We start from the raw sequence: 6,012 nt of genomic DNA, 5'->3' as shown, positions 1-6,012 counted from the left end.
AGTTTTACTCTTGGAATGGCCTGTGGATTTAGATTTACTTGCCATTCACAGTTAGCCCCTCCTTCTATGACCAAAAATGTTGATGCCTCTAAAATCATAGCACCAACATTGGGATAACCACCTGGTCTGGACCTTAGTATAGCTCCTTTTCCATTTGGTATGGTGGCTCTGACTGGATATTATGGGACCAGTTTCCCAATAATGTATGGTTTGATGAATGAGTGTTTTAAATGTATATCAAAGATGGTAGATGGTTGAATCTATGACTTTAAAATATATAAATATACCTATATAACCCGGGTAATCTTATAACAATGCATTTTTTATGACTCCTAGCAGACAAATAATCATATAGATGGTTTACTTATCCATAGAAAGATGCATTTAAATAATGATTACTTTGTTTAAGAAATTAAACAAAGTAATTATAAAAACATATCGCATGACATGATAATATTTATTGCTGACATATATCTCTAATGTAACAATTCTAAATCATTCAGAAGTGACTCAATATAGAATTGCTTGAAGCGTGTGAATACATCAACAATAGCAAATTAAATGGAATGCTAATTAAATCAAGACAAAAAGAACAATGATAGAAATACCACATGCATTTGAGTCTTGATATGTAAGTAACATTCTAGTTCCACCTTTTTATTCCAGAAACTTCCAGGAGATACAAAAATGCAGGTCTTGAAAAATTTCTTTCACAAAAATCTGAAACCTTGATCCACTGCTCATAAAAAATAAATTTAGAAGTGCAGAAGTGCAACTTCTCAAGTCTAGTTTTTGTACAAATTGAGGACCCTTTCTTCAATAACATGAAAGGGTTTATATAATAGAATTAAAACAAACTATCAACAAAAATCGTTGAGAGTTGTTGGAACTGCAAACATTAAAATATGGGATTTGAATTGTAAAAATAGTAGTGCGATTGCCTTTGAAAAGATTCATCGTATCTATTTCTTCTCCTGTATCCGCAACTGACAAATTGAGAGCATGTTTTGAATTTCTGGAGGATGACTCATCCTGGAGTGTAGTTGTCCCATGTACGTGGCATCTGAAAGCTCGGGCATCATGCGATCAACAACATCGGCAAGGCATTTGATGGTCATCTGTTGGTTGTGCGGTTTGACCAAAAAGGACCAATACACATCCCAAGTAAGGCTTTGTACTCTGCTGAGTTGTTCATCTTTGGTGGCCAAATCCTGCTTCCATTGATTTTCTAACATTTTTGCTTTTGGAAGCTTTCCTGGGGAACAATCAGAAATCAAATTGGCTCCATATAAATTATCATTTACCAGCTCAATCACATTGTTCATTATAACCCTTTCTGTCTTTATCAATTGTGTTTCCCATTCCGAAAACAATATTTCTTTATGCGACTCTTGAATTTTTGGTAGGTTAGCAGCTCTTCCTTCCACTGTGCTTTGCCAGGAGAGGAAATTTGTGACCTTATCATCTACGTCCTCAAATTCTAATCTAGTATTAACTGCTTGATCGATCAGTGATGTAGTTATGATGCATAATGGGTCGACAAGAGATATTTTATGGCAAAGTAGATTGAGCTGTTGAGATAAGGCCTTATTCGCTTCTAGGGCTTCTTTCTTAAATTCCTCGACCTTAGGATAATCTCTGAACTGTTCTATATATAGTTGTAGCTGTGAGATTTGCTCCTCTTTAGCCTTCATTTCTTGTTGATGTGTCAATTGAAGCTGTTCGAGCTCTTGAGACAACTGTTGTTGTTTTTGGATGGCATGCTGGTCGATCTTTTGTTTCTCCAGGTTTAATTGTACTTTAAGTTGCTCGTTCTTTTGTTTTTCTTCTACCAACTGTTTCTCAAGCCCATTAATCTTCTGTTGTTCTACTGTTGTTTGCTCTTCAAGCTGAGTAATCCTTTGATCTTTTTCTTTGATTAATTGGTTAACTTCAGTGGCCTTATCAATTGTAGTAGTTGTGTATGCCCCTGCAAATTGAGATAACTTAGTCAAATCCTCAGAAGGATTGACTTATGAATCCTTCCATATAACATTCATAAATTCAGATTGAGGAGCTGTAGATAATGTTTGGTCTATTTTCCTATTTTTCCTCTGTCTTTTGACTACAACCTTGTGCTTTGGGTTGTAAAATACATCCAAGGGTGGTATTTCCTCAATATTTAATGTAATTTCTCCTGAAGGATTTTCAGGGATTATTTCAATCTCTTTCTGAGCTATGTCTGTACTGGGTGTCCCTTCAATCGCACTATCAGTAACGATGGGTTGTTGTGTTGCAAGCGACACTGATGTGATAATGTTTTGGGGTTTCTCTGGCTTTTGATCTGCTGATCAAATTGCTCCCATTCTTTAATCAAGATGGGGTCAATATGAACATCTGTGCTAAGGGGTTCACTGGTCTTTCCACTTGTTTCCCCTTCCCCAGAAATCTCTTCAATAGTCTGCTCCCCGTTGTGCTCTGCTTGCTGAACAGTAGGGGTAGTATTTAATAAATCTAGAGGTAATGTCTGTAACCTCCGTGTCCTGTATTCCATGAATTTGTCCATCTTTTCGGCTCCCAATTTGAATCTTGCCAGATGAGTTACTTGTGAGAATAACTCTACTGAAGCGAATAAGTCATCAAACTCATCATCCTCATGTATAAATTTACTAACTTTCACTTGACTGGTGAAATTGAAAGCGACCTTGTTTGGATCATACTGTCTTTAGGAATCACTGCTAGACTCAGATCCTTAGTTTTCTCTGCTTCTTTCTCAGCATGTTTAAAATCATGCAATGTGTAAGTGCCACAGTGGAGGGGAAATGAAGGCCACACTTGTTTTTTAGAGTCTTTAAGATTTTATACATCCCTTTTTCCACTATCTCATATGTTATTTCCCTAGCTAATAGCTTATCTGGAATATAGAGTGGAAGGACATGAGGTTTGTAATACTTCCAAAAATCCTAATATAGGTGAACTTCTCCTCCCCGAACCAACTGCCGATTGAAGTTAAATCAATGCTAGCCTCGTCAAACAGTCGAGGAGCAGGTTTGTTAAAGATGGCTTGATGGACAGGCAAAATGAAACCATGGAAAATTCTATATATAAGATTCTTGTAGTCAGACTTCCATAAATACTTATGATAAATATGAATGGGGGTTGGATCCTAAACAGTCCATTTCCAACCTAGAATGGGAAAGTCGAAATTAAAACAAATTGTGTCCATTATGTAGGCACTCATATAAAATGGGGGCACAACTCGGGTGGTGACAAATCTATTCCTTCTATAATCTACTATTTGACTGGCCATTTTATCTGATAGAATGGTTTCCCAATCCATAATAAAGGAGTTGATAGCTTCTTCCCTCAATGGAACCATTTCTATAGAAAATCTAGCAGAATCAGGGCTTCCAAAGAGCCTACATACCACAATAGCAGCATAACAATATGGAGATGCCAAGGAGTCCACAGAGTACATACCAGAAGATTCATGTTTATGCTTGTTAGGAAAATGCCTCCACTGTTTGATAGGGTCTGATTCTACCTCATTCTCCTTAGCGAAAGCTTCTATGAATGCCTTGTTGTAGTGTCTCTTAGGGATCCGGCAAGTGATTCATTTTCTTGACATCTTCAAGCTTGAATGTCTCGAACATCCTTCCATTCACTGTAAAGAAAGCTCTGTCTGTTATATTAATACTTTCGATTACCCATCTCACTAGATCATTGTATGGTAAAACTTTTGCACAGGCTGCTATTCTATGGAGGAAGGAGCTGGCCAAATCCTTGAGCATGTTTTCTGTTTGGTCAGTTGCTTCTTCTTCTCTATTCCGTTGGATTTTCTGCTTCAAGTAAAGCATATATGCCTTCCCATGAGATTTTACCAAGGCCTTGACAGGTAGTATCTGCAATTAACACCAATTTTGCTGGTCCTTCTTCCACTGTAATGGGGGCCTTTGCCTTTCGAGATTTCTTAGACATCTTGCCCAACTGTGTGATTCTAGATCAGCTCTGCAAAATGAGAAAGAGGAGCGTAACAGTCGAAAAACTTGAGAGGAGATAATACACAAATTACAGACCAAAAGCAGTTACGCGCATTAGATGCAAAAGATCTTATATTGTACATAGCTACCACGGATGAAATCCTTAAAGGACTTAACCATAACTGCTCCTTAATGTTTTACCGTAACTTCCAACATGAAACTTTAATGCTGAAGCCATATGTCGCATCGCAAGTTTTGTAACGGTCCTTTTTAGAATAGGTGTCGTGACTCTGCGATTTGCGATTAGCGATTTGTATTATTTTAATATTTGTGTAACAATCGCGTATCGCAAATCGGGAGTTATCAGTGCCACGCTCAAAAGTTTTCTTTGCATTGTTGCGATTGCGATGAGTGTTGAGCTGGCATGGGGAGACGGCAGGTTTTCAAACTTGGCAAATCACGTTATTTCTTTATAATCGATTTATCCCTATACCGCATGTATTCATAGTATTTATTACTTTTCTTTTATCGAGAGCGCGATATGCGATAATTAAATCGCATTGCAATTCTTCAATGAAGTGTTTTGGATGCTTCCCTATGAATCGGCGATATGCGATTGCGATAGCCTTATCGCATCGCAAGATTTAAATGGAGTTTTTTGGATGCTTCCCTATGAATCAGTGATATGCGATTGTGATAGCCTTATCGCATCACAAGGTTTCAATGACGCTTTAAGTCATTCCGTAGGATTAATGATGTGTGAGGCGCGATAGTTACATCACATCGTGTTTTTTATAAATGGCTTATTTTAATTAGAACTTTGGGATGAGGGCTTTGATATGACTTTGATCGCATCACAAACTCTCCAAATGGATGTTCACAGTCTAAAGAAATGCGATTTGTGATGGGCAGTCCTAAATACTCATAAAGCAATTTTCATATGACTTTTATGGAAAATTTTTTTACTCAAAAGTTTTATTGCTTTTATTTATATTCTAAAGGGGACCCATTTCTTATTTAGCATTTTAAGACTAAGATTTTAAAAAATGAAATGGGGGAGTTGTTGTATAACACAACAAGCACATATACATATTTTGAGTTTTAATTAATGTGAAATGGGGGGAAGGGTTGGCAGAGTCCACCATATCCGGCAACCCGCAAAACCCTCAGATTGGTTAGTGTCGATGCCAAACACAGTTAGCACCACATTACATCATATGCCAAAGTTAACAAATAAATTCCACAGGTTGAAGTTTATGCCATCACCGTTCCATATTTAGACTATGGTTATAACCATATGTCACAGTTAAATGCGCGGATTTAATAAGTTAAGATTTGTGCTATGGTATATAGCCACTTGCCACAAGGTTTATCACCGCTGGGGTTCATGTCCAATGTTTAGACTTTGGTTATAACAGAATGTGCCACACATTCAAGCGACATATATCTGCTGACTATGGTATAAACCATATGCTATAAAAAATACGTCACGGGTTGATTTATAAGTTTTCGTCATTCCTAAGTTAATAACCATATGTTAGATATGGTTGAGACCTTTATCTCCATCGAAATAATGTTACCACATTGTTACAAGTGTTGATTAAAATGGTGTGAGCATATCAATACAACAAACTTATACATTGTATTAAGTTGTAACGTATTTCTATTGTTTGCCAAGCCAATCCCGGGGGTTCGTGGGTTTGACCTCGGGACCTACCCGTGGGTTATAAAATGTATTTCCATTGCGCCATCGCCCACAGAGTTGGAAAGCGAAGATCTGTAATTTCTTTTGAACAGTGCCTATAATATGCCTTTTGAGGCATAACTTGGTGTTGGGTGTGGAGCCTGATTATCTTCTTATTCAAAGGTTTCGCCGCATTGCACCCGAGTCCGTAATGTGTCATAATGGTAGAAGTTATGTTTAATTTAGGGTTTTTTCCATAGAAGGCAACCCCTCGCTATATAAGAGGGAATTGTATTGCTAGTTATTGTAGATGTGTATTTGAGCGAGAAAGAGAGAGGAGATTGTGTGAGAGCGAAGAGGGAATTACAA

The sequence above is a fragment of the Pinus tabuliformis genome, chromosome 5_1 (assembly GCF_031772625.1).
Source record: "Pinus tabuliformis cultivar Carrire ecotype Pingquan chromosome 5_1, CPIR1, whole genome shotgun sequence".
In the NCBI taxonomy this organism is placed as follows: domain Eukaryota; kingdom Viridiplantae; phylum Streptophyta; class Pinopsida; order Pinales; family Pinaceae; genus Pinus; species Pinus tabuliformis.
This window is presented reverse-complemented; position numbering follows the sequence as displayed.